Source organism: Aethalodelphis obliquidens, unplaced genomic scaffold (genome assembly GCF_003676395.1).
Source record: "Aethalodelphis obliquidens isolate GAN/ISIS:26980383/991018 unplaced genomic scaffold, ASM367639v1 scaffold82, whole genome shotgun sequence".
NCBI lineage: Eukaryota > Metazoa > Chordata > Mammalia > Artiodactyla > Delphinidae > Aethalodelphis > Aethalodelphis obliquidens.
In genome coordinates this window covers 6,618,126-6,645,743 of record NW_020838026.1, presented here as the reverse complement: position 1 = coordinate 6,645,743, position 27,618 = coordinate 6,618,126, and positions in this window count along the sequence as shown.

The following is a 27,618-nucleotide window of genomic DNA, read 5'->3' as shown; positions in this document are numbered from 1 at the left end:
GGACGATTCCTGGCCCTTTATAATTCTCATTTATGGTAAAGCTGCTTTTCAGCCCCACACCTATGTTCAAGGTTAATTTGTGTTGTTCTGTCCCTGCAGGCCTGTGCTGAGTGCCACAGGGAACAGCGTTTAGTAACACCAAGCAGGAGAGGCAGAGAGACTGGCGTTAACCCCACACAAGACTTGAAATTGGCTCGGTCTGATGGCAGGAGAATGTGTGTGTTTCTGGTGTTAACTGTGAAGGGGGAGAAGCAGCGGGTGCTCAAGAGCACTGGCACACAGCCCTTGCTTCCTGTCGTGGGAAATTCTGCTGAAAAGAGCACTAAGGGAGAAGGCAGAGATGCTCTCCATCTTTTGCAGGATGGGCTCTTGGGAAATGAGGCGGGAGTGAGTGTGCAGAGGATTTGGGCTGCGTGTGAGGGACACGGGGGCGGCACAACCCGTCTCAGAGGCAGTTGAGAAAGGGTGGTGCAGGTGCGTGCACCCTGGGGTGGAACCATTTCAGACACCCACACCTTTACCTCCTAGGCCTCAAAAGCCAGAAATGGCCCAGCACACAAAGGGGACCCAGCATCACATAACCAGCCCAGGCAGTATCTTCTGATTCAAAACCACTATCCTCTCCCTTCTTTTAAAAAAGACTCCTGGTTTCCCACCCACCTGGTTTCCCTTCTTTCTTCCCAACAGAGCCCTGATTTTATCCCAGGAAGCAGGGTGCCAAGTAAAAGGGTGATGTTTTCCAGCCTCCTCTACAAGGAGGCAAGACCCCCAGATGTGAGCAGAGGTCATTAGGTGAAGCTTTTGTTTTGTTTTGTTTTTGCGGTACTCGGGCCTCTCACCGCTGTGGCCTCTCCCGTTGCAGAGCACAGGCTCCGGACGCGCAGGCTCAGCGGCCATGGCTCACGGGCCCAGCCGCTCCGTGGCATGTGGGATCTTCCCGGACCGGGGCACGAACCCGCGTCCCCTGCATCGGCAGGCAGACTCTCAACCACTGCGCCACCAGGGAAGCCCATTAGGTGAGGCTTCTAGGCAAGCCCCTCAACCGCGCTGACTCACCAAGGGGCACTTCTCTTTTGTCCTTTGTCCTTCTTTCTGCCTAAAGTGTGGCCTCTGCCTGGATCTAGAGGATGTCAGTGTCACATACCAGAGGCGGCGAGGCAGACGCACAGGAGGATTCTGATTCCCGGACGATTGTCTTCCCTGACTATTTCTGGACTCTGCCTGAGAAGTCACTTGTTTGAATTTTGAACTCAGTTCTACGTTGTTTCCCCGTCCTCCACCCTCCCTGTATTAGGTCGGGCGAGTAAATTTAGCTACTGTAACAAACTTCCAAATCTCAGTATCTTAATCCAATAAAAGCTTGCCATCCCCATCAAGCCCAATGTGGAAATAATGGGGTGGCAGGCAGACTTCCTGGACCCCAGGGCCTGTGCTCCTTCCCTCTGCATCTCCACTGAACTCTGTAACCTCTGTACGAAGCGGATGCGGAGAGGGAGCAAGAATAGCCTATGGGTGGTTTTCATGGGCCACACCTGGCTGAGGTACAGGCCGCTTTCACCCGGATCTCAGTGGCCGGAATTCTGTCACTTGGCCACAAGGTGGCCAGGAAATGTCAGCGGGTTATGTGCTCAGGAGGAAAGCAAGTGGGTTTTGGTAAATATTCAAAGTGTGCCAATCACACTGTTTCAGGAGGAAGGAAGGAAGGAAGGGAGGGAGGGATGGAGGGAGGAAGGAAGAAGGGAAGGAAAGAAGGGAGGAAGACGGAGGGATGGAGGGAGGAAGGAAGGGGAAGGGAGGGAGGCAAGAAGGAAGAAAGAGAAAGGATGGGCTTCCCTGGTGGCGCAGTGGTTGAGAGTCCACCTGCCGATGAAGGGGACACAGGTTAGTGCCCCGGTCCGGGAAGATCCCACATGCCGCGGAGCGGCTGGGCCCGTGAGCCATGGCCACTGTGCCTGCGCGTCCGGAGCCTGTGCTCCACAACGGGAGAGGCCACAGCAGTGAGAGGCCAGCGTACCGCAAAAAAAAAAAAAAAAAAAAAAAAAGAGAGAAAAGAAGGAAAGATTTTCAAATGCTCAAGTTGTTCTCTAGAGATTATTCAGGCATGTTTCCTGGGATGCAAAATATGGCAATGAGTAGAAAGAATGGAATGATGTCAATGGATTCCCAATTGGTTGTACGTGTTAGCTAGTTTTCCCTTCCTTCAAGAGGGTTTTATTCAGCACTGGGTGTTCAGAGCCCTGTGCTTACATCCCAGGGGCGGGAAGGCTCTAGGGAAGCCGTGCAGGTCAGACTGGGAGAGGCTGCTTTGCCAGGAAGGTTACTGGCTCAGGAGATGGGTAGATCTCACTTTAACTGAGATCTCTTATTGTAGCTGTCCCTGTGGCTGGCCTTAAGCAAGGAGCTTCCCTTTTCTGAGCTTTGATTTCCCTGTTTTCTCATCTGTAAAGTAGAAATAATAATACCTGCCTGCTGGGTTTCTCTGTCTCTCTCTTTTAAGAATGAGAGGTGATGCAGCAAACATCCAGCCCAGAGTAGAGGCTCCGTAACTGGCAGCCGTTGTTTTCACCTATTGCAGCTTCTCTTAATCGGCTCCTTGTTGTTTGTGGAGCCAAACTTCATAGTTTGGGGTGTTGAGACTTTTCTCTCTGTCTCAGACCTCCTGCCCAGCACCATCCCCTGCCATTGCCTCCACTGACTCCAGATTTCTGCTTCACACTTGAACTTCTACTGTGCTCTAGACTTTCCAGATGACCCTGGCACCATTTGATACCCTTTTACATGTTGTTCTCTTTACTTCTAAGGAGGGATCTCTCAGCCTCGGCACTACTGACAGTTGGGCTGTGTAGTTGTTTGTTGGGGGCTGTTCTGTGCATTGTAGGATGTTTAGCAACATCCCTGACCTTGACCCATTAGAGGCCGGGAACACCACTGGTTCAGCCACAACAGGCAAAATCTCTCCAGACATCACCAAATGTCCCGGGGACAGAAAATCACCCCCAGTTGAGAAACTCGGTTCTAATGTCCTTTACTCCCTTCTCTCTGGTAAACTCCTACTTATCCTTCAATGCCTGCCTATAACGTCATTCTCCCTGGAAGGCCTTCCCTGTCTTCTTTGTAAAGGAATTCATGGAAAATTAATTGATTTGTCCTCTGATCTGTCATGGCCTTTTATTTGTATTCTTGTGTTAACATTTACTTCTTTCGTTTTTTTTTTGAGGTACACGGGCCTCTCACTGTTGTGGCCTCTCCTATTGCGGAGCACAGGCTCCAGAAGCGCAGGCTCAGCGGCCGTGGCTCACGGGCCCAGCCACTCCGCGGCATGTGGGATCTTCCCAGACCGGGGCACGAACCCGTGTCCCCTGCATCGGCAGGCAGACTGTCAACCACTGCGCCACCAGGGAAGTCCCTGCTTATTATTTATCTACCTCCTTATTGAATGTAAGTTACATGAGGAAGGGGATTTTCTTTTTCCTATTTTATTCACTGCTCTATATTCAGTGCCTAAAACGGTGCATGGCACATAGTAGGTACTTAACAAATAATTGAGGAATGAATAAATGGATGAGTAAATGGATGCAGTCTGTTTTGAGCTGGCCTTGAAACGTGGACAGATAAGTAATAGAAGAAGTGAGTGTGGAGCCAGCAACCGAGTGTAGATAGAAGAGGCTGCAAACTCGGGGAGCCGGCAGGCCCTGCTAGTCTCCTCCCAAGGCGGATGACGGGGTCAGGACCTCTTCCTCAGAGGCTGGCAGGCATCACGGAGGGCAGAAGGATGTATATTCGGCCTGCTCCTTCTGCTAAGGCAGACGTGTTAGAAAAGATAATTGCAAAATACCAAGTGCCATGGAAACACCTAATACCTGGGACTGGGGCTCCGATGAAGCCTGAGGCTTGCTCTGGCTCCAGTGAACAGCCAGCAGTTCTGAAGTGCGTGCAAAGCACTTGGTTTCTTGGGCCAAACATCACAATCTTCAGTACACAATGATTCAGTGCCTTCTGTCAGAGCATCTCAAAGCATGTCACCAACGGTATCCTGCCCACGGGCTTGCAAGGAGGTGGCACCAGGCAGCAGGAGCTCCATCCTGTTTGTTTTGACTAATATGGTTTTGGAAGGTTGTCCCCCCTTTTCTGCTACGACGGATCCAGTTTTCCTTTTGCTTCGGCCTCTTGGCTCTGCCCTCCAATACCAAAGCCTGCTCCTCATTCTGGAGGTTCACAGCCCTACAGGACGGGGAAGGAGGTATTGGAAGCAGCTGGTGGTGACCCTGGCCCTTGCATTGCCAGCTGGAGGGCCAGCATGGCCTCCTCCCTGGCAGCATCCAGGTAGGGGTGGAAGGAGGAGGTGGGCCAGGGAGACGCGCTGCTCCTGTGCGGGGCTTTGTGGGGTCCACACACGCTGACTCCACTTCCCAGCCAGGCTGCGTTTCTCTCAGTCGGGGCAGCAGGAGCACTGGTGGTGGTGGTGGGTGTACACAGGAGTAAGTGATGCCGTGGGATGCCAGAAACAGGAGCCACTCAGAACAGTGGTGAGTCATATTGGCCTCTCCCATCTCTCCCTGAGGAAGGAAGGAAGGAAGGAAGGAAGAAGGATGGAGGGAGGGAAGGAAGGAAGGAAGGAGGGAAGAAGGAAGGAAGGAAGGAAGGAAGGAAGGAAGGAAGAAGGAAGGAGGGAGGGAGGGAAGGAAGGAAGGAAGGAAGGAAGAAGGAAGGAGGGAGGGAGGGAAGGAAGGAAGGAAGGAGGGAAGAAGGAAGGAAGGAAGAAAGAAGGAGGGAGGGAGGGAAGGAAGGAAGGAAGACACCTTCACAGACTTTCTGCTCTCAGAAATCAGAAATCTCCAAGTATTTGAGCCCTTCCCCGTTATCTGTTATGCTGACTCCTCTGTTCTTTTGCTTTGAGGGTTTGAGAGTGAGCAAATCTGTTGCCTGTCATGAAGATATTTTAGAGTTCCAGAACGGGTACCTCCCTCCTCCTCCATACCTGTTCTAAGCACCCCTGGACCATTTCTGCAATCCTTACAGGGCTGGATAGCTGTGCGGCCACAGGGCCCAGCACGGGTGCTTTAAAACTGCTCCCTGATTTGGTTTGGTCCTGGAATAGGTTACATTTTTTCAGGGCACTGGCCTCTGTCCCTCTCGGGTCTGTTCTGCACTTAGCCTGGATCAGAGGAGGTAGGAGGTGGGCTCAGGGGACAGTGGCATCAGGTACAGGGGCCCCAGGCTCCTCCTGTGCGACTGACAGGCCAGGAGCCTCATGCCAGGGGCCACAGGACACACTCACCAGTAGCTCAGAGGCAGGCACCTTTGTAACTCCTGTCATTACCTTGCTTTTAGTATTAGAGGCCAAAGGTGAGAGGAGGAGGGAGGAAAGACTGGGAGCTCTGGGATGCAGTGAGAGCGTCCCGGGAGATGGCTGAAGAGGCGTGGGTGGGCCGCTTCTCTGGCTTTGTTCTCTGGATTCCTTGGGTGGGTTGCTCCTTGCGGCCCCGTTCTGCTCCTGCGCTCCCTTCCTTCACCCCCAGGACGGCCCCTTTCATCCTGGAAGCAGCCCCCCTTCCCTGCCCCCCTCTCCCCCTCTACCTGCTCGGAAACTCATCTCCTGCCATTCCTTTTGATGACTTCTCCTTAGCTGCCACGAAGAAGTGCTCGTATCAGCAAACAGATGGCGGCTGAGGCATGTAGCATAAAATATATTTATCAAGGCAAACAGCTGTAGCCCATTTCATTCTGCAGATTTCTATTAAAAGTTCTCCAGAGCTACAAGGCGCTGGGAGGCGGCAATCGGAAGGCGGCCCGGGGCGCGCTTTGTGCGACTCTGGCCCCCATCCCTTCTCTGCGGGGCCGAGGAGACCGCGGGCGGTCGCCCCTATTCTTCTGCGCCCGTTTCAGTTAAGGCGCCACCATCCCGGCGGCAGCCTCGCCTCTCCCGCCTCTCCGGGGTGGGGGTGGGGGCGCTTCCGAGGCACCCCACCTTCCAGGCAGCGGGAAGGACAGTGTTGACTTGGCGCCAGCGCCAGCACCTGCGCTGGGAGGGCAGCATGCGGCCCTGGGCACCTTGCAGTCCTCGGAGGGGCGCCGCTGTGCTGGGAGCCATTCTGTTCCTGTCTCCAGTCACCGTCAGGCTCTCTTTCGCACTGTGCTTCATGGGGTTTTGTTGGTTAGTTTTCTCTGATGGCCGGGATGCCACTGTGGCTCCCCCTTCACTGTGGTTTGGAAGAGCACTGGTCTGGGAGTTGGGAGAGCTGGGATCTATTCCAGACGCTGCCGTTAGTTTGCCTTGAACGTGGGCAATCCATTTCATTTGTCTGGGCTCTTTGTTTCCTCTTAGAGGGGTGGGATCGGATTTCAGGAGCAAGCTCTAGTGCCTTTAGGGACTAGGCAGGTCATTCAGGTGTGAAATGGCCAGGTGGAGACAGCGCCAAGGTGCCTAGCGTGTGCTTTGGCGAAAGGCATTCCCCAACAGGAGCACCCCAACGTGGTGGTGGCATGTTTGCCCCAGGGCCTCTGGCTTGAGAGCCCCCTAGACTCTGTGTTTGTCTGCCTTCCAGCAAGCCTTAATATTCTGTAATGACTGCCACAGAAAAACTATGTAGAATAATGCTGAACGCCATAGAGGGCAAATGGACATCGATAGCATGAGCTATAAGAAAACTACTACACTTTGCATTTTTATTTTAATAGGCTTAATTTTCTTAGAGCAGTTTTAAGTTCACAGCAAAATTAAGGGGAAGGTACAGAGAGCTGCGTAGACCCCCTGCCCCTCTATCAACATCCCCAGCAGATGGTACATTTGTTACAATCGATGAACCTACACTGACACATCATTATCACCTAGAGTTCAGAGTTTACTTTAGGTTCGCTCTTGGTGTTGGACATTCTGTGGGTTTGAACAAATGCACAATGACAAGTATCCACCATTATAGTATCATGCAGAATAGTTTCACTGCCCTAAAAATCCCCAAGCTCCGCCTATTCATCTCTTCCGCTCATCCCTTTTGCATTTTTAAAAAGGGGAAGTGGAGTAAGTAACTGGAGACCTTGGTTCTTCTCCCTGTCACTGTGGGGACCACCCATCATCTTGAGGAATCATGTGGTTTAGGGGGTCAGAAATAGGGACCATGGAGGCAGACTGTCTGGGTTCAAAGTCTGGCTCTGCTCCTTAGTAGCCGTTTGACCTCTGACAAGTTATTTAGCTATGTGCTGCCATTATACCTTCAGTAGGTTATTTAAAGATACCTCCCATCTCAATTTCCTCAACTAAAAAATGTCCATCAAAGTAGCACCTAGTCATGGAGCTGTGTGGGGATAAAATTGGTCCATCTGAGTAATTCACCTGGAATTATGCCTGATGGAGAGTAAGTGCTCAATTCATGCTAATTGTTATTTACTGAGATGACCTCCCAGCTTTATGGTATCGGTACAAAATAGGACAAGCATGCAAGGAGTGTTTTTGTGGAGCGAATATTTACCAATAGCTTGTGACAGTGACAAAGCTTATCTCCCCCAGCAAACAGATCATCTCATGGCTTTTGTTTCCAGTCAAGACATCAAACTGAATTCCTCCCATGTACGATACACTTTTACAGGCATCATCCAGTTAGATGTCTTGAAGGGAAAGAGGCAAGCAGTGCCTTCCTTATTTTACAAAGGCAGAAGCACAGGTTCAAAGAGGTTACATCATTTGTGCCAAGCCACCCGGCTAGCAAGTGTTAGCGTCAGGATCTGAGTCCAGGATATTGAATTCCCTTGACAGTGATCTCTCCACTTTCCAGGACTGCTTTTCTATATGCCAGCTAGTTGTTTGTGATTATGGCTAATTAACATTGTCCATTATATCCTGGTTATAGCCAAGAGAGCTCGGTTGATTTGCAAGGTTTCTCAAACTTGCTCCAAACATGATTTCAGGTGCTTATTCATAACCCTGATTTCTGCATCTCAATCCAAGCCTATGAATCAGGATTCCCAGAGGAGAGTCCCAGTGATCTGTGTATTTAACCAGCACCCCTGGTGAGTCTCATGATCAGGATAGTTTGAGAAACAAACCTTGCGCCAGAAGATTCTGCCAAGAGTCCCCATCAGTCAGCTTTGCACCTGGTCTGATATTGGACTAACTGTCCGGGAATATGTAATAAGGTCATGAATGGTAGGCAGAAGGGCATGTCTAGCTCAAAGGACCAGGAGGATAAACAAAGCAAAGTCTAGGGTTTATTAATTCAGTTCGCCAAATAGGTATTGAGTCCTTATTTATGAGCAAGGTATCTTGGTAGGTCCTGCATATTGGGTCAGGAATGTCCTTATGGAAAACAAAAGAGCCAGTTATCAGAGATGCAGAGCATTTAGTGATTTAAAACAAGGGATGCAGTCCCTTGTCTGACCTACTTCCAAGGGAAGGTACTGACACCAGGTGAGGATGTTATATCTCAATGTCTGTTAGATTACGTCCAATCAAGCATTGCAATTAGCTTTAAGCTATTTTTTTTGGTCAGTGAGTCTTTGGGAATATGCACAGCATACAGGGCAATGTTCCGGGAGCTAAGTGTGCAGAGAGAAGGCTGTGCCAGCCTCAAGGAGGCTTCAGTTCAGAGGTGAGGACACAGTTGGAATATGTCATTGCAACATGTAATTCAGGACAATTATGATTTCATAATTACAGCACTACAGGTAATGGCGAGTCCTCTTCAGTTAATGGCGTATTGATACTTCGGGAGGCACGGTAGTCTCCACACTCGCAGTTACCCAGCCTCTAGTGCTTTCCTGCTTCTGCCCTTTGGCTCACACCATTTTTATTTGGCAACTATTCCCTCCTTCTCGGGCTCCACCCATGAAAATTCTACCAGTGTTTCAAGGCTCAAGTTCAATCCCACCAAAACAAAATTATTTCTATTACTTTTAAGTAAGGCATGACCTGCCCATCCACTGAAACACCCAGTGGTTCCTCTCTCATGGTCCTATGTCCTGCCCTCCAGACTGTTTTCTGTGCTCTAAACTTCTAGAAGCCTGGAGCTGGTCTTACTTCATTTCTGATGCTAAACAGACTTTGTAAAAAATGCATGCATTAATCATAAGATGAATCAGTCCCAAAGCACGTGAAAAGCTCAGTTCAACTTCTTTCACTATCAAATATACACCTTAAATCTCAACCCATGCAGAGGTATCCTAAGGAAGTAATCAGAGGTACATACCAAGTCAAGGCTGTTAATTGCAGCAATATTTACATAGGGATAGCAACACAACTGGAAATAACATAAATATGCAAAAGAAAGTGTTCAATACATTATAGTACCTCCATTAAAAGTGATGTTCCTAAAATGTATGATATGGAAAAATGCTCAAGAAATTAGAATACAGTATTAAAAATGCTGAGTTACAAAAGTATTTATATTTTCTGATCCCACATGTGCGTGAATATACACAATTGATGTGAAGGCTGGAAGGAAAGGCATTAACAGGGTTCATCACTGACTGATCAAATTACCTATGAATTTCCCCTCTGTTATACTTTTCTGTTGCCCAATTTTGTGCAAGAACAGGATTATTTCATGATTAAAACACATGCTTTTCATGTCAGTGCAACTGAAAACACATCCCATTGAATTTATGGTGACTGCAAAGTGGGACAGCCCATTCACCCTGGGACGGAGCCCAGAACACACACAGAGAGGAGCTTTGCAGCTTGCCCTGCCCCAGGCTAGGCAAGAGGGCACCACGTGCTCTTTCTCATGGGCTGGGTTCCCTGTTATTTCCATACGGATTGCTTCATTATCCGCTGCTCATTCAGCCTTCAGGGCAGATACACACCACCTCCCCATTCTTTATTTATTGAGGAATGGATGGAGAAAGGGAGGAAGAAGAGAGAGAGAGAGAGAGAGAGAGAGAGAGAGGGAGAGAGAGAGAGAGAGAGAGAACCAACATCTTTCCCCTCATAGGACTGCAATAAAGGAGCATATGTATCAACGAAAAAAATTCCTTGGCAACAAAAGCTTTTTAATTGAACACAGTCTCTTCAGCCAATTTATGTAAATTCTATCCCAATTTTGGGCATCTATTTTGAGCACAGAGAGAAGTGGTATGAATCTTGCCCTAAAACTGTGCTCAACAGCAGGGGTGATGCCATATGGATGTCACGTTATGGGAGCCTGTCACCTGCTAACGGAGATGAGAAATTACAGGTTATAATCCCCTTCCCGCTGCCTGAGCAGCCCTGGTGGGTGGGGAGTGCTTGGGGCATCAAGGTTTGGTGTGACAGCCTAACACTTGGCTGGGGCTTTGTAGCCACAGGTGTCTGGGAAGTTGCAGGGTGAAGGCTAAGGGGAGCAGCGGTCTCTGCATGGGGGGAAATGCTTACTTCTATGCCCAGAGGAGCTGGATTTCCCTCTCCTCAGCTTGTGGGAATCTGGCGTATCCTGTAAAACTATTACCAGTTGAGAGTCGATGGGTGGCCCTTTGGTGGTTAGACCGACCTTGAGCAATTATCTCCCCTGGAAGTTGGGAAGTGGGGGGAGAACCATGTCCCTGTTAGTGGCGAAGATGGGGAAAGAGATCCAGGAGACCTGTGGACTGCTCTGAGCAGCCTCATCCGCAGGGAGCTCTGAGCACAGACAGCCCCTCCCTCGGCATCTTAGGAGAAGGATGAGTTTTGTCACGGGGTTCTGGGATCTGCAGGAGGTTGGCTCCCAGTCAGATAACAGAATAGGGGAGGGAGGAAATGCAGGTTGCCTAGCTCTAGTCTACAGGTAGCTTCTAATAAACCTGGAGAGTCTCTCTGGAAAGGCATTTATCACAGATAATTGTTAAATACAATGCAGGAAGAAAATGAAATGGGCACATTTTACATTTATGTTCTACACATAACATTTTTCCCCAAAGTCACTCCAATTCTTAGGTTAAAATCAGAGGTCAATTCAATTTCAGGTGTTTATTATTTCTCTCTCCTTGCTTTCTAAGTAGATTTAAAAGCTTTATCGGCGAGTTGAGTACACAGATGTTACCACCATTGATGTACTGACCTTGGGTGCTTTGAGCTGTAGAATTTATGAAGATGGTGGTGTGACCACCTAGTCTAAAAATATGAGCTTTCAGAGGACAGGCCTCTGTGAACCCAGTGCCCTGGCACCGAGTAGGTAGTAAAGGTCTTATTAAATAAATGGATCCTCAGTTTCCACTGGTATTGCTCACTTTTGCTTGGGGAAATAGAGCATACGAGAGGCCAGTGGGGTCGTCCTTGGGAAGCACTGGGTCCAGTAGTTAAAGCAAGGGGCTAGAAGAAAAAGGTCACTTTGCCTAAACTCAACTGAAGATGCAAAGGCCATCGGTTTCACCAAGATTCCTTAGTATTCTCTTTATAAGATGGGAGTGCTATATGAAGTGATTGGTAAACTCAGCAATTCCAGACTCCAATGTGCTCACTGATGGTGTTTTTCCTTTGCTTGGCGGAAGAGTATTTGGGTTTTATGAGGAACAACATTTTCTATCTAAATAACTCCTCTGGCTCATGGCAGATATTGCCTACCCTCCCTCTATTCCCTCCCTCCCTCCCTTCCATCCTTCCTTCCTTCCTTCCTTCCTTCCTTCATTTCTTCCTTCCTTCCTTCATTTCTTCCTCCCTTTTCCCCTTCCTTTTACCATAAATACTCGTTGAACACTTACTGTGTTCTAGGCACCAAGATGTTTATTTCAGATAAGAGAAATGAATGAGGCATGCCTGACTTCAAGGAATTTATAGTCTAATGAAGAAAGCAAACAGCCATATCAATAGTTATGCTAGAGTGATATGTTCAGATGGACATTCACAGGGCACTATGGGAATACAGAAATGAGATACTTAAGTCAAATTGTCAACTCCAAACAATAGTAACAGAGGTTCAACGATGGTTTATAAGATTCTCTGTGTGTGCATGCGTGTGTGTGTGTGTGTGTGTGTGTGTGTGTGTGTGTGTGTGTATGAGAGAGAGAAAAAAAGAATGGAGGAAAAATAGTAATTCATACAATACATTCTTTCTGTAATGTATCACTTGCTGAAGAAGGCATCTGTGATACTTCTTGCTTTCAAAGTTGTTTTGAGGAAAAACTGAGGACATGTATGTAAAGTATTTATCACAATGCCTGGTTCATAAAAGTTCTCAAAAATCGTAGTCATGGTAGTGGTCATAGTAGTAATACCATAATTTCTTATACACAGTTTAATTCAATGAACATTTACAAATACCGGGTATGGGCTAGGTACTGTGTTAATCCCTAAAGAAACACATGGTCTAGTAAAGAATATGGACATACAAATAATTTATCAGACTATAGAATAATATGTGCAAAGAGAGGAATATGAAAAAGGTAGAGAAGTAGTAGAGGAAAGGGAATGCTTAAAATTATTGGGGTAGTCTGAAAAGGGTTTTAAAGGATGAATAGGAGTTCACCCTATGGACAAGAAGTAGGAGGTAAGGGCATGGCAGGTGAAAGCATTAATCAACATAGTATATCGAAGAAATTTCCAGAGAGTAGATGAGAATGGTTTTTGAGGATGGAAAGCCTGTTAGCAATGGAATACTGTTTTTAACAAATTACTTGGCAGTAAAGAGCCACTGAATGCATATTTCTGTTTTCAGGCTCATCCATCTGCATTGTACGTTTTCTAAATTTGTGTCCCCAACAGGGTTGTGAGCTCCTTGAATGAAGAGATGTTTCTTATTATTCTTTTTACCTCTAGTACCTAACATATACTACGTACTCAATATTTGTTGAATGGTGGATCAATTAAAATTAATTCCTAAAAGGAATCCCAGACTTTTCACTACATCTGCTTGGCATTTCACAGAGTTGGGTGCCCCTCCCAGGGTTATTCATTGAGTATGTTGAGTAGCTGTTCTCCACGCCTGAAGAGAAGGGGGCAAGGCTGAGATGCTTTAGCTGCTCTGCGGAGACTGTCCATTTACTATTAGGTCATCATTTAATAAGGTTTTCTGGGGTACCAGAATGAGTTGATTGAAGGTGGAGGAGGGATCATTTTCTCAACGTTATATTTTTGTTCTTGTTTCTTACAGATGAAGGACAATTTACTGAAAGGGTTGAGTTGGGGATTAATTCTAACTGGAATGGCTCTGTTAGAAAATGGATCTGGAGTTTTCGATGAAAGTTAGTTTTTCAGTGGGTAAATATGGGATTGAAACCAAGTGTGATAGGCTTTTAGTTTTAGAGGCTGGCTTTGACAAATGGTACCCTGCAGAGCCCAAGGGGAGGTGCAGAGGGTGGGTCCCCTGCTCTGCTTCTCGGGCAGAGGTCAGTTTGGGTGACCTTTCTCACATACCACCTTAAAGAGTGGGAATTTGAGAGACTGCTCTTCCCACCTCATAGGGGAGGTTTCTATACTTTAGAGAAGGTCCCCAAGACAGCCCATGGATTCCTCTCATAGAGTCTAAGCATCCGGAGAGCAGAGAGGAAGTAGGTCTTCATTACCCACTGTTATATCTCCAGTCCTGGCTCAGTACCTGGTACAGAGTAGGTGTCCCCTAAGTATTCATTGGATTGAATGGATAAAAAACAGTGAACACTTGTAGCAAAGTTACACTGTGCCAGACACTGTTCTCAGGGCTCTGAATGTACTAATTCATTTCATCTTCACAACAAACCTATGATGTGGGTGCTATAAACGCCAATGTGGTGATAGTAGATGAAGCCATCTGATCATTGTCTGAGTGATGGTGGTGGTGCCTGTGACCTGGGGCTTTCTCTTTGGGTGAATAAAGGACACCTGTGGTGGAGGTGACATCTGTACGGTTGCTCCCTGACTCTACACTTGGTAAGTAGAGAGGGTTATGTAACCCTCTAGGTGATCTGGGCCAGACAGGGAAAAGTTTATGACAGCCATTTACACAGCTGCAGCAGAAGCCAAGCAAGTCTCAGGCTCCCTGTTGCATGATCACATCGATGGTAAACAGCCTCCTTTCCTTGAAAACGAAGCCTTCTCTGCACTGAGCCCTGAGGCTGCGTGTGTTCAGAAGCCTCTGGGGAAGGCAGGTCACCCTAGACAGTTCAGGTAAATACAGCTGCGAACCCCAGCAGAGAGTGGTCTCTTAGCAGCAACTGCTGTGCCAACAGCCGACCAATCTCGTATGCAGCTGTTGGGAGGGTGTCAGTTCTATTAAGTGTCTCTTCCTCCAGGATAAGCTCTTCACTGGACTTGGGGGATAGAGATGGACTTCCCTCTGGGCAGGGGGCTGGGAGAAAATGCAGGCTCTGGGTCTTGCACCTGCTTCCCTCTCCCCAGGAGACCTATGGAGCTCAGGGAGACTCGAACCATCGTTGTTTGGCATGAATGTTTTCTCCCTGTGGCTGATGTCACTACCATGACCTTACCTTGGGGGAGAGCAGAAATGCACTGACAGCTTTTGATGATCTAAACCCAAGGAGGGAAGCAGAGGTGTGTGTTATCCAAGAGTGGGCAACCCAAGACCAATGCTGACTTTGAGATGCATTAGCTGTTTTATTTCACATATATGGCACAGAAATTTAGACATGGATAGGACCATAGAGGTAATTTATTCCCAAATTCTTATTTTATAATGGAGAAAGGAAGGGTTAGGAAGGAGCTGATATGATGACATTTCATTAGGTAGTAGCCAACTCCTAGTCCTTTGCTCATTCCATTAAACTATAATGTTTTCCAGATATAAACAAATGTGTCTACAGCAAACTTATTCGGAGTCACTGCCCTAGATGATAAGGATGAAGATTTCCCGTATTCTTCAGCCGGAAGAACCCAGAAGTCTGCATTTCCCTTGTACAGGAAACAGAGTGAGCTGTGTTAAGAAGGGATCTGGACCCTAAAGAATTGGGGACCCATGGAGATTTTTATGGACATCATCCCATTTGAGTTTCAGAAAGATCACTACCTGCCCCACAAGATCTCTGCAGGAATAGTCACAGCCTAACCACAAATCTGTTTCAGATTACAGCTGAGCAAGTAGACAAAATAATATACAGGCAGCTAATTAACCGCGTTTTCCAAATCCCCTTCCTAGATGTTTCTACCTGAGCCTTCCCATTCCTTCCCGGTCACATCACAGACACTAAGCCCAGTCTGAGAACCACTCTAGAAGCCCCAGGTGGGAACGGGAAAGATCAGGAAGATGGGAAACTACATGGTGGACATTTATATCTCCACGGCTCTCCCTGCTGCTGGCTTAGGGAGCCTGGATGTACTGATTCACAGGCGAGGACATCTCATATCTGGGCTCTCATCCATCCTACTGGGGACAGTCCCATTGGCCTACTTGCTGGAGGTACATCTGTATCTCCGCTTAATTGAATTCTCATGCTTTTAAAAATATTCTTTTGTACTGTTGTCTGGAGGCATTCAGCAAAATCAATGATATCAGGAAAGGGACTAGGGGATATTCACACGCTAACTCTTTGGGTGATTTTCATCATTGTTCTCAGGTCAGTGGAGACTCAGCGGTCCCCAAACACTCGCAGGAATTAGCTGGGAGAGAACTGTGCCGGGGCACACCCTTTTGCACACACCTGTGGGCTCACACGCTGGCAGCTAACCCCCTCTAGTGTCGATGAAAATGGATCATTTGCAGTTGTGAGAAGAGAACCTGCAGGCTCTGGTGGTAAGACTCTCAGTGGGCTCCCTACCCCAGTGCTCCATCTCCTGTGTCTCAGGTCGCAGGAGTGAGACCTGAAGTTCAGGGTCTCTTCATTCTGTGCTCTGTGCTGACTCTGCTGCGCGCTTGCTAATGTGCCCCGAGGTCTCCCTCTCCCCCTGTCCTGTTGTGCTCATTCCTAACCCCACATTTTGTCCATGCCTCTCTCTCTGTTCAGAATGCCTTCCCCACTACCACTCCAGTTCCTGAGTTCCAGGTTGAGTTTCACCTCTGCTTTGCGGCTTTGCCTGCCTCCCCGACTATAAGTTCTTCGGCATTCAACACACCGACACCTTATGTTTGGAATATGCCACCTTGTGCTTTTATTTAGCTTGTTATGGCTGCATAAACTCTTCGAGGGCAGGACGTTGACCAGTGTCCTGCACGTAGCAGATGCCCCAGGCTTGCTTATCCCGCAGGGCCAACATCCTGCAGGAACCTTCCCTTAAACCCTTGGGATAGAAGCATCTTAGACAGAAAGTGGCCTCTCTTACCCACACCTTCTCCCAGCTTGGTGTCCCCTGTCACCACAAACCCAAATCTTCTCTGCAACTTCCCAGAAAATTCTGAGTTACCGGCATTATCAAACTTGGGGTGAACACTATGGCTTGATCTAAAGAATTCCAGCCTCGTCTCAAAACTGTTTTCAGTTGTGAGGAACACACAGCTAGAGTGACAGTAAAAGGGTGGTGACTGTCTTTTTAAAAATTTATTTATTTAAAAAATTTTATTGGAGTAGAGTTGATTTACAATGTTGTGTTAGTTTCAGGTGTACAACAAAGTGATTCAGTTATACATGTACTTATTCCTTTTTGGATTCTTTTCTCATATAGGTTATCACAGAATACTGAGTAGAGTTCCCTGTGTTCTACAGTAGGTGCTCGCTGGTTATCTATCTTCTATATAGGAGTGTGTGTATGTTCATCCCAAGCTCCTGATTTATTTCCCCTCCCCAGTGTTTCCCCTTTGGTAACCGTAAGTTTGTTTTCGATATCTGTAAGTCTGTTTCAGTTTTGTAAATAAGTTTAGTTGTATCATTTTTTTAAAATTAGATTTCACATATGAGAGAGAGACAGAGGAATGGATAAAGAAGTTGTGGTACATATAGACAATGGAATATTACTCAGCCATCAGAAAGAGTGAAATAATGCCATTTGCAGCAACATGGATGGACCTAGAGATTGTCATACTGAGAGAAGTAAGTCATAAAGAGAAAGGGTGGTGACTGTCTTTAGAGCTCTGTTGCATGGCCGTGCATTGTTTTATGCTGTATCCATCCACATTCCTTCTGAGAAATAAAACAAGGGAACAGTGATAACAGCATAGCTCTCGTTAGAGAGAAACTCTCCAGGCCCGGCATCTCAATAGATGGTTTGGATCCATTACACAGATGTGCAGCCCCGTGCTGACTGCATTTCAGGAGACAGCCTTGGGACTACAGAGTCAAGAAACCGAGTTTGGAATTCGCCCGGCCATCACCAGTACTTACTGGAGCCTGAGCTTTCGCCCATCCAGAGGTTAATTCAAAGTCATAAGAGCAACCCTTTGAAGTGGAGGATTGGCTAAGGTGGAGATTATAGACTTGAGTTTCTAATGAGCCCTAATGGAGCCCTTCTTCTTGGTAAGATGTAGAGTGACCCTTCCAGAACTCTCCATTCAAACCTCTACGAAGCTGCCAGCCGTAGCGATAGAAGCAGATCTAAACATGTTTCCTTGATACCTTTTGCCCAACAGATGCCCTCTCTCCCTCGCTCCCTCCATCTGCCTAAGGCCTCTCCTCCACTTGAACCCCCTCTAATTCCTTCTTGCAAGATTTAACAATGTCGCTCTGGACCCGTCTCTCAGGGAACAGAATTCAGTTAAGGGGACGGTGCAGTGTCCCACTGCTTGCAGAACCTCCTCAGCTGAATCCCAAAGAAAGCTCAGTGGCTGATGGGAGAGTGATTTATAAGCCCAAACATGGTTTTTTCCACTGTTGGTTCTGGTTTCCTGCATCACAAATTGCTTTGCATATTCGCATTACCTTGATGACATTCAGAACAGGTGCATCTGCCTATAGAACAGCTGCCGAGACCCACTGAAAGCTCCGAGCTGAGACCCCGGGTGCGTGAACCCTTCTTCTGATAAGCTTCAGAGCAGGTAAAATCATCATTAGAGGAAAATTGACTTGTACGTACGTGCAGGAGTCTAGTCATTGCATCTACCCACAAAGAAGAGCGAGGCAGCGGCGGCCGAGGGAATCTTCTTTGAAACTGTATCAACAGAACAACAGAAAAGAAATTGCCTTCTCAGGCGAGTGGCAGGACGCAGCTTTAAGAGGCCAAGAAATCAGACTGTATTTGTACCCCCTGGAATCTGGGTTCGCAGCCTGGAGCTGGTGCCTCGGAGGCAGCGTGGCTGGGAAGGCCAGGGAGAGGCAGGGCCTAAGGTCCTCCCGTAGAAAAATGGAGTAAGAACTTGTACCGGGGGAAATCTAGAGCACAGAGAAGCCCCGGGACATCAGACTTGGAGCCACTTAGCCAGCACTGGACCCCGAAGGGTCACCACTCGTGACGTCGGATCCTGAAGAGTCATTGCGGAGATTTCTTCCCTTTCAAACAAAATGACCTAAACAAGTTCACAAAGCCAAGCTGGAACTCAGAAGCGGGGTAAAACTCCACATGGTCCTGGGTGTGACTTCCCCGTGCAATTCAGACTCCTACTTTAATCCCTGAGCTATCACTTACTGGGTACCTACAACATGCCAGGTGCCGAGGGCGTAGCTTAATCCCCGCCACAGTCACATTTGACCGTAGACATGTCATGTTACGAACGAGTGAGCTAAGGATCGGGACAATTATCACCCGGCTCAAATCAGACAGCTTGAAAGAGGCACAGTCAGGACTTGAACACAAACCGCCAACTCTCCAATCAAAGGGCTTAACCCTCTTTTTTTTTTTCCAGAATAACATGGAACGTATTTCAGAGCCGTAGCAAGGCAAGAAAACAGGGCATGGACAAATCCACCTGCATAATCCCCTACCTTTTCTTTCCTGTATATAAACAGCAAAATGATACTGCAAAAATGATGGGAAAAAAAAGTAGATGCTCTCTTACAACCAGATTTTTCCAATTTTAACAGCTTTGTTGAGGTATGATTGACAAATATTAAAGGGGACGTGTGTAAAGCAACGTGCAAAACACGGGCAGGTGTGACCGTCCTACAGTGAGTGCACCAGCACAAAGTGGGTTCAGATCCAGTTGCTCAGCTATCCTCACACGTTCTTGGTTGCCTGCACTGCCCTTGAGGAAGGAGACTGGAATGGGGAGGCCTGCAGAGCTAAAGCCCCGCGGTCTGGGGACAGACACAGCACTTCACTCTCTCTCCTGTGGTTCCTGCTGCCCTCCTGTCTTCCTTGGTGGACTGCAGGGTCTTCAAGGTGGGAGGTGCTGCAGAGTCACCCGGTCCAGGCCCTGTATTTCACAGATGAGGAAGCTGAGGCCCAGAGAGAGAAAGAGAATGACAAACCAGCCCTGCTGACTGGAAGGTGCATCTTTTATGGCAGCCTCCTCATACGTCTACCCTGCAAAACTTTGCCCTGTTTCTTTCTTTGGTGGGTGTGGGTGGTTGGGAGAAGGTGTCACTTCTCTTCAAGAGAAGAGGACCTGGGTGGGGCTCTGGGGTCCCCCAGCCTGGCCCTGGGAATGATGGAGCACAGGCATCCTGGTAGAGGATGGGGCGGGGCCTCAGCAAGGTTCCCGCAGGCAGGGAGAACCTTGGAAGGACAGGTCTCAGGAAATGAAGAAGTCAGGGGCTCCCCACAAAGTCGGGCACTGAGAGGAAGGGGGAGAACCTAGCTCGAATGGTCAATAACCCACTTTAAAGCCCACTAGCTGCACCGGGCTGTGGGCACTCTGCCTCCAGGCCAGTCAGACACAAAATTGTGCGCTGCCGAGAGCCTCAAAGATGTTACCATGCGTGTCAGAAGGCAAGACATCTGCACATAAGAAAGAAACGAACAGCACGTTGGTGGAGAGTATGCGGCATTGAGAAAGCTCTGAGCGACCACAGAGGGGAGGGGGTCTTCTAGGAGGTCCCTGTGGTCTGGGATCCCTGGGGTGGCATCACGGATGGGTGGGGCTTAGGAAGATTTCCATGGGACCCCCATGTGCGTTGTAAGAGTCAGAAAATGCGGCTGAGGGGGCCTGACCTGGCGATCTCTCTGACACCACATTCCATAGTTGTCACCAGAGGAGTTCAGTGTGATCCCAGCTCCCGTTTAGATGGGGACTCTCCCCCATCGCTGTACAAGATTTACACTGCATGCCGTGGTGTTGTTGGATCGATTTTCCACTCCTCCGTGTCTCTGAGTCCCATCCTGAATAGCCACATTGTGCAAGGCTTTGGGGTTCAGAAGCCTCTTTAGCATCCATTACAATAGGATGCACAAGCTTGTGTCAGTATTATTATTACAACGGTCCAAGAAATTAAGGTCAGGTACCCTGACTAGTAAAAGATGAAGCTGGCCTTAAACTCACGTCTCCTGGGCCCTGCGTGAGACCATACCGTCTCTGTGCTCTAGTCCTCTGTGCTGATCACACCCTCTGTATCATGAGATCAGGTGAAACCTGAGTCAGGCTTTCAGGTGACAGACTAGTCCGAGCAACAGACTGGGATGGGGACGGAGACCAAGCACATGCTCACTTCCTCAGCTGCCCCCGCACAAGCGCCTACCAAAAGCCCATTGGACAGATGGTGTCACCGGGGAGCACAGAGGGTTTTAATCAAGGAGCTGAAGTAGATTTGCTTTTCCAATAAACCCCACATTAATTAGTGTCATTTGAGAAATGGTCCGTTGCATACTAGCTTCTGAGGGAGCCTCAGCTGGCGACCTGGGAGGCTGGGATGCAGCCTCATTCCTGCAGGCTGAGCCGGCCCTGCTCTAGTAAAAAATGTAATTTTGCTTCAAAACCTTGGGGAGGTCTCAAGGTCTCTCTGATGGAGAGGAAAACAAAAAGAGAGGATGGTGTACAAGTTTCCTCCTCCCTGGTGCCTTGGCCCCGTGGCAGTAATTACACAGATTAGAAGTCGCCTTTAAAAAACCAGCTTTCTCGGGGTCCCGCCTCACTTCCACATACCCGGCTGGGCTCCCATTCACGCGCCTGACAAACAGATGCAGGCTGGGGCCCCGCCAGGCTCACCCCACTGGCCCATCACAGCGGCAACTCCTCCAGACTGAACACTTTCAGCTGCCGAGCCACCCTGGACTCTCTTCCGGACCCCTTCCCCAGGGGCTGAACGCAGCCTCTTGGGGACTTGTAAACGAGAAGAGCAAGATAGCAATTTGGGGTCTGGGGGAGCAGTTGTCACAATAGTCCTCGCTGGACATTAAGTCCTGTTATTGTTCTCATTTTAGAAATGAAGAAATTGAGTCCCAGAGAAGTTAAGGAATCTGCCCAAAGACACACAGGTCCTCGTGGTGGGGCTGAGATTAGACTGTGACTGGCCCCCTTTTAGGGTGCCCTTATCTTATCCCTTGTCCCATTTCTGCTCCGTTTCTGACCCTACATGGATTCCCCCCGGGGTCCTGAACCCTCATCATCCTGGTCTTCCCCTTTGACCTCCTACCTTGGCAGGAATCAGCATTTTAAATCTTCCCCCTTCCGGTCTCTGGATATCACCCCCTGAGGCCCTGCTAGAGGTCGACAGAACGGAGCAGTGGCTCTCAAGCAGGGGTCCCCATCCCCCATCACTGGAAGCACAGTCGGGGGGCAGGGGTGGCTGGCTGAGTGGGCAGAGGCTGATACACAGCACCATATCCCACTGCTTTCTACAATATGCTTCACATGAGATCGTGTTTATCTCACTACTAAGAACCAATGTAAAAAAAAAATTGCAGTAGAGCACCTGTGAATTAACTTAGCCTGTATCATTAATGTGGGACCCCCTCCCAAAGAACATTTCCCTTTTAGCGGAGACCTTCTCCTTAATGAGTTAGGCCGAATGGAAGTTTCATCTGTGAATTTCAGATACTGTGGTGATGCCCATAGTGTGTGATACTCATGGTTGTGGGAAATCTGGGGGAATCCTGCAAATTTCCCCATTCATCCTGGATGGGCAGAAGGCATCTACTGGGGGCGATGCAGGTGAACAGCTTTCTTCTCTGTCACAAGCTTCAGCCTCTGTTTCTTGTCCTCATGCTTTCTGGGGGGGCTCTGGGTACACATCTGCTTATCTCTCTCTCTCTCTCTCCTCTACCCCAAGCAACCTCCTATAGGCATCTGAGCTCTGCCTCTCCACCTTGTCAAACAAGAAAGTGGCATCCATGTAATTATGACATCCTGGGGGTAATTTTAACTATAAGTCATTATTCTAAGAAAACCAGTGCAATCCCCATTTTCCGGCACAAAGAGATGATTCTCACTAGCCTGAACTCACTGTCAAACATGCCAGGAGAAATAAAAAGGTGCTAATGCAACAGAGCTCAGAAATAGAAAATAAGATCAGAGGCAATGCTTGAGATTTCAGGCTGTGGTGGGTGGGAAAAATAGCATAGGGTTTAGTTACTAGCAGAACCGTCAGACGAAAAGCCTCCGAGGTCATTAAGACTGGAACCTTCATTAAGCCGAGTGGATAAAATTAAAGGGTGTTTGGTGAGGACTTAATTTCTCCTGGAGGTTTGCTGTCTCTGAAGGGTCGTTGAGGCCGGCAGCGAGGCCATGCAGAGTAGCAGGCCCGGGGGTGGGGTGGCAGGATACTGGAGTTCTTCTTTGTTGTCATCTCCTTGGTGAGCCTGTTGAGTACGGGCACGGGAAGACAGCCTGCTCAGTGCCCAACTGCTGCAGTGACCCTAAGTCATGTCCAATGAGACAGCACGGAGTCTCCAGGGACCTGCTGCTCTGTGAACCAATCACAGCTCAGACGGAGCATGGGGGTGGGGTCAGGGGCAGGGGAAGAAGGACCACATCTGGCCAGGGAGCCTTTGGAGGTCATGAGAGTTCGGAGGTCAGTCCAGGCACCCAGAGCAGAGCCCAGAGGATACAGGTGGAAACACACACACAGACCTGGCTTTCGGCAAAGCTGGGAAGCCGGCAATGGTAGCGTTTGGCGGCTTCTCACCACTGCCTTTAGGGGTCCTCGCCTACCCCTCCTGCGCCTCAACCTAGCGGTACCTTTGTACCAGCTGGTTGTCACAAGAAATCTAATACATAAGTTCCCTTGATGTTGTTAAATGATTAGAATTTAAAAGTGTTGAACAATTCTCCCAAGAATGATTATAGTTTTAGAGCAATCCTTTTTCCCCCTATTTTTTATTGTGATAAAATACATGGAACATAAAATTTACCGTCTAAACCATTTTTTAGTGTAGAATTCAGGAGCATTAAGCACATTCATATTGCGGTGCAATCATCACCATCTTCCATCCACACAACTCTTTCCATCTTGAAACTCTGTACCTATTAAACAATAATTCCTGATTCCTCCCTCCTCCCAGCCTCTGGCAACCACCCTTCTACTTTCTGTCTCCATGCATCTGATGACTCTAGGTACCTCATATAAGTGGAATCTTATATGAGTCTTTCTGTGTCTGGCTTATTTCATTTAACATAATGTCCTCAAGTTTCATCCGTGTTGTAACATGTGTCAGAATTTCCTTCCTTTGTAAGTTTGAATAACACTCCATGGTGTGTATATACCACATTCTGAAGCTGAAAAGGACCTACAGTCCCAAAGGAATATGTTCTAAATGACAGGATGCAGGTAGGTGCTATGCTTGGTCCCTGAGAAGCTGGCCTTTTCTCTAAACTCTGATCCAGAGTGTGGGGTCAGCAATGGGGCCTTGGAGTCCCATCCTGACGTGTGTGAGATTCTTGAAGGGACACGAGGAGTCAAGTTTGCCTGTGTTGTGCTGCAGACCAGCTTGCTTTGGAGGCTCCATGTTCTGGGACTTTCAGGGGGTTTGCGAGAGTCAAATCAATCAAAACAAGGAGTCTTCTCCGGCTCCTTCATCTGGATGACAGTGAGGTTCCGGAGAGGATGAGCTTGGATTCTGCTCACTTGGAGAAGCAGAGATCTAGAGAGTCTGTGACGTCTGCAGGGTCACCACGTAGACGCCGGAAGGATCACGCCTGTCGGAGCCGAAGACCACCAGTCCTACCCAGGCTCTCCAGGTGACACATGTTCTAGAATTTTCATAGTGTAAATGAAATAACGTCCTTCAAATGAAGAGCCAATGGTCTGGTTTTATTGATTCAAGCCTTTCAAACCCAGCACCCACAGATACGGCGTCCTAAGCCGTGCTACTCAAAGCGTGATCCTGAACGAGCAGCGTCGGCCTCACCTGGGAGAGTGAAAAATGCAAGACTCCCAGGTCCCACCTCAGACTCGCATCTGGATTTCAATACGTCCTCCCGGTGATGTTTACATTAATGTCCTAGAAGCAGCAGCCTAGAGCCCTGGGTTAAACCTAAAGGAGATGGAGGCCAAGGTGGGGCTCCCTTGGGCCTCAGTTAACTTCTTCCCTGGAGAGGGAGTAATAGCACCTGTGCTGCTTTTCTCCACTATGCTTAGAAAATCGAAGGACACAATAAATGGAAAAGTGCTCAGCGGAGGACAGAGTGCATGGCAACCGTTAGGCACCATTTGCTCACTGGCAGCTAGCCAGTCCCTGCCCCTTTAGTCAGGGAGGTCTCCCCATCTCTCCAGCCAAATGAATCTGCTGCTCTGCTCTTACCCCTATACCCTCTTTGAAACAACATCAGTTTGGGTTCCTTTCATCCAGACTGCAAAGAGTATTTGAATTCACGTTATTGCCTTTAGTGAGATTCTCTTCTTTGCCTCCATTTTTTTTTTTTTTTTTTTTTGACACACATTTGCCGCGGTGCCTGGGACCTGGTGCAGAGAAGATTAGCGTGATGTTCAGCCACTGGCCATGGTTCTGAGCAGCAGAGCTTTCTGTTTATCTCTTAGAAGCAGACATCTGGATTTTATCCCAGGGGGAATTTATCAGGGTGCCCTGAATTCATTCATTCATTCCTTCCCACATTCCTCCCTACTCTATGCACACACACACACACACACACACACAGCTCCATGCCAGCCACGTTAATGTTGTTTGCTGTATATTTTCATATAGAGCCATTTTGGGATTGTCTGCAGTTTGGTTTTCTTCCCTCTAAAGCACATTCTTGGGCTGGGTTTCTTCCTCCCATCAGCGACAGCTTGGGTTGGCCCCTGTCCTTGCTCTCACGTCTATCCAACGCATGTGGATTTCTTCCAGTCCCCGCAGCTCTTTCATCTGGTCTGTATTCTCAGAGAAACATCGGTGTTTCCACTTTCTTTTATGCAGGTGCCCATGCTAGGGTGACTCACAGTGTTCGGAGAAAGAGTCATTGCCCATTTGTTCAAGGAGTTCGTTTTTCTGTCTTTTTAAGCATGAATGCATGTGGGCAGGCAATTATATACACACAGCTCTCACCATGGGAACATTGTAAACTTGTGGTTGAGAGATTAATTGATAGAGTGATTGATTCATATTTTTGTCGTCATGAATGGCTGCGTATTTAGTGAGCAAGTGTGAGCATTCAGACACCTGTATTTATTCATATAGGATCATTAATCCAGTGCATATTAAGCACTGACTGTGCAGAAGGCATGAGGTAAGTGTTTGTGTGATAAACAACTGTTGTGTGTGTGAAGATATTGGCTTCAATTTCAAGGACTTTCTGTTTTCTAAAAGAAATGAGATGCTATCATGCAACTTTAATACAAAGTTGAAATTGATAGGGTCATGAAAAAAGAAAAAAACAGATAAATGAGATCAGATGAATATAACATTGCTTGCAGCCGAAGACCAGGGATGACTTCTAGGAGGAGATGGCATTTGAGTCAGAGATTTGTGTCTGTGGAAATAGGCACTGCACCCCAGGCCAGGAACGAAGGCACAGAGATAGAAATGGCAGTGTGCAGAGAACAGCAGTGGTCCAGCCCGACTGAAACGCTCAGGGTAGGTGAAGGGATCAGTGGGTGATGTGGTCAATTTATGTTATATTGGAGGGGGGCTGTGGATGCAGATTAGGAAGCTGTTTTGTGTGTGTGTGTGGACTGAGTGAGTCAGGAGACATGGAAGTTTTTTAGACGGTAAGTAAGATGATCAGAGCAGTGCTTTAGGAAGATCACTCTGGCAGGCATTTGTAAGTCAAATTAAAGATGTGAGAGACTAGAGGCATCAAAGCAGTTAAGAGGCTATTACGGTAACCCCGAAGGCAAGTGATTGGTGTCTGAATAGGGTGGTGGCAGAGGCAGGTAAAGGAAGCATCATGGAGCCGACATTGACAAAGCTCAGAAAATGAATCAGCTGCAGAGGAAGAGGAAGGGGGATGATGAGGGTTTGGGCCCTGAGATGATAGAGGGGTCTTAATCAACACAGCTGTACACAGAGAAGCTCATTTCTTTTTTGATGAACTATAGGAGAAATGGTGAGTTTAGTCTGGGAGGTACTGAGTTTAAAGTTCTGGTGGGAACATTCAGATGGAGGATGTCACAAGCCATTGGACATTTGGAAGGGGCTCTTGGGACTGATTTCAGGATAGAATTTAAATTTGATAATCATATGTGTAGAGGTGATAATTGAAGACTTATAAATGAAAGCAATTGCTATGAGAGAACATACAGAGAAAGGACTAAAGGGCTGGTGGAAGTAAATCTCTATATTCAGGAAGAAAGAAGAGAAAAAGAAAAATAAGCTGTATCCCTAGCTATCATGAGTACATACACCATTGAGATTAAAATGAACATACATCCAGATTACTGGTACATTCGATTCCACATAGTTGGAGGTAAACGTGAGAGGTCGTGTCTCAGTAACAAAGGGGAGAGGAATGATCAATACATGAGGATGGATACACAGCTGGCTTTGTAGGTGAAGGTGGTATGCTCACTGGGGTGCAAGCGCGTGCATGCCTAGGGATGTACATCCGACTGTTTGGAGGGGAAAGAATTGCATAAGCAGGGAATAGAAATCAAGTGAAATTGTTAACAGGGAGAGAGCAATGCACTAAATGGAATCATCATGTTTCAGAACATATATACATCCAACTGAATATTTTTTGATTGTTATGTTGATTCCTCAAACCCTTAACTTGGTTCTGAACCTTGATTAGACTCTGTCTGGCATCCTCGCTAATATTGCTTCATTCTAGGCTCCTGCACTTTTATTCGGTATGGAATTGTCAGGTCATTTACTTTGCTCCAGCTTCCATCTCATGTCAATGAGACCCTTCCAGTAATTAGACTCTTAATTATGAAATTCACTTTAGAAAGCTGGTCAGAGCACCGGGCTTGTTCCAGACTGTACACACCCACAGTGGTGGGGTGGCTTGAGTGCCATTTTGAATTCTTCCCCTCAAAGAGGAGTGGCTATGTCCCACATTTTTCTGGGCTAGGAATCTCCTTACCTAAATTTAGTCAAATACACAACTCACATTGAATGTAGAGAGGGTCTGTTTTGGGGACAAGAAACCAAAGGATCATTATTAGCAACAAATAGGATACTAGACTTACATTCTCAATAATGTTTCATTATTTTTCTTCCCTTATATTCCATCTGATTTCTTTTCTCGCTCACACTCTCATTTTCTTAAAGTTTAGTTAACATTATACTCTCAGAGCCAAATCCCAGTGACCAATGGCTCAGGGGATGTAACTCCAGTCAACGCTTAAATGTCACCACTCCGAAGATGATGAGAAGAGAGAGGGTGAGACAATTTCGCCTATATATTTGTTGTATGCCTGTTATTCCCATAATAATTATAATTCATTTAACAGCTTTTTATAGAGCTCACCCTCCTCTGTGTCTGCAAGAGTTCCCTTCCTTCCTCCCTTTTTTCCTCCATTCCTTCCTTCCTTCCTTAATTATAAAACAGCATGTTAAAGATTCTGGTCCTGAAAATCTCATTTCAGTTCATAGAAAAACTAAAGTCAAAGAACCTTGATTTTTTTTCC